This window comes from Cucurbita pepo, chromosome LG20 (assembly GCF_002806865.2).
Source record: "Cucurbita pepo subsp. pepo cultivar mu-cu-16 chromosome LG20, ASM280686v2, whole genome shotgun sequence".
Lineage (NCBI taxonomy): Eukaryota > Viridiplantae > Streptophyta > Magnoliopsida > Cucurbitales > Cucurbitaceae > Cucurbita > Cucurbita pepo.
In genome coordinates, this window is record NC_036657.1 from 4,744,556 (window position 1) to 4,746,598 (window position 2,043).

Sequence of the window (2,043 nt, forward strand, 5' to 3'; positions counted from 1 at the left end):
TTGAGCTAAAGCCCGTGATGTTTCAAATGTTGCAAACCATTGGGCAATTTTATGGACTACCGTCGGAAGATCCCCACCTACACCTAAAGTCATTTTTGGGAGTTAGTGACTCATTTCGATTTCAAGGAGTGGATAAAGACGTGATTAGATTCAGCTTATTTTCTTATTCCTTGAGGGATGGTGCGAAATCATGGTTGAATACCTTAGCACTGGGAACAATTGATTCTTGGAATAGTCAAACAGATAAATTTTTTATCAAGTATTTTCCACCCTCTAGAAACACAGGGTTCAGAAATGAGATTGTTGCTTTTCAACAGTTTGAAGATAAGACATTAAGCGAAGCTTGAGAAAGATTTAAGAAGATGCTTAGAAAGTGTCCTCATCNTGTCCAAGCAAGCCGACCTCAATTTTTTATGTGGGGAATCAAGCTAGTCAAGGCAACCCAAAAAATAATCTCTTCTCAAATNTCATGGGCTACCTCATTGTATACAAATGGAGACTTTCTACAATGGATTAAATATTGCTACTAAACAAGTAGTTGATGCTTTCGCCAATGGTGCTTGTAACAACCCTAAATTTCCACATATTTAGAGTCGCCACTAACGTCTCATGCTCATCTCTAATGCAGAATAAAAACCTAAGCATGCTCATCTTTACTAGCGGAAAAATTTAAAACTTCAGAATACGTTAAAACATTGAAAAACACTGCCGGACTTACGTGTTTCAAACATCATGCTGGAGTTCAAAAGACAAAATAAAACGATTACAAATTAATTAATATAAATGAATGAAATGCAAACGCCCTATCCTAACCAAGACTAGGAATTTTAAATATGCAACTATCCTATGCACGCGCCACAGTCTCTGATCACGATGCCACCGTCAACCGTACATGGGAGCCTTGCCTTTACCTGAAAAACAATATGGCACACGGCCTGAGTATTTCGAAGAAATACTCAGTAAGTGACCCCACTATAGGGGCCATGCTAATGCAAACACATGCAATCATGAATAGGGACCTATCTCTAATCATCTTAGGGGTGGCCTCCAGTCTCGGACAAATTGGATGTGTAGTACTTCCCTACACACGACTCACACGTGCGAGTGTGAGTCCCCAGGGCGCTCGCACACCCCCTGGACCCTCTGGTCAAGCTAATCTGTAGCGACGTCCGGAGGTCAGCGGAACCCCATAGTGTCATGCGCCTCATGAACACCCTCATCTGTGTGCTTTCGCACCTGTGCGCATTCGCGCTCATCATAAGGTGCGCGTCCGCACTCATCATCTCTAGGGGAAGTAGCCCTATGCTTATGAACATACAAAATGCATGAGGTCCCTCTAAATCCATCGTAATGTCTCTTCTGACACAACCCTCTAGTCTCATCTCTTTGTTACTCTAGGTAACGCATACTCGTGGATATTTATATTAATATCATTTTCATGCTCTTAGGGTTGTGTCCTACGTCGATCTAACGACATGATGCAATATGGCACTCATCATCATCTAGCATGCTCAATATGGAAAACATCATCATATTAAGGTAAAAATCATGCAATCATCATGCTCATCATAATGCCACAACGTGCGTCAAACATATTAAGCGTCACTCAACAAAATATGTATAAACTGGCACATATCATCAAGCATCATACAATTTATATAGCCTATCCTATAGTAAGGCCACTTACTTGGTTGGCCTCGGCCGAAGTACTCCCTAAATAGCTAAACGTAAGCTCCCGTTCCGTGAGAGCTGCTTCCTACTTCGCTGGGGTTTGTTTCCTATCACACCGTTCACCACTTTCCGTTAGTATTTCACAATTAATTTACCTAATTTAATAAATGTGAAATACGGCTCTAAAACGGCCTCGGATACCTTAATCGGGGCCGAAAACAGATCCGGGAGGGTCGAAACAGTGGAAACCGGGCTGAAAACAGGTGAGCCGAGCCGAACAGCCGCTGGAGCCGCCGGAGGAGCCGCCGGAGCGTCACCGGAGGGAGCCCGAGCCGTTTGCGCCGAGCCGAGCCGAGGACTGCCGCGCCGCTG

General features: G+C 43.7%; 1 non-coding gene across 1 annotated transcript; it reads right to left on the minus strand.

Moving 5' to 3' along the window:
* Positions 1–284: 284 nt before the first annotated feature.
* LOC111783733 lies at positions 285–391 on the minus strand. Its single transcript, XR_002813415.1, has one exon. It is a non-coding gene; the product is annotated as a small nucleolar RNA R71 (small nucleolar RNA).
* Positions 392–2,043: the final 1,652 nt, after the last annotated feature.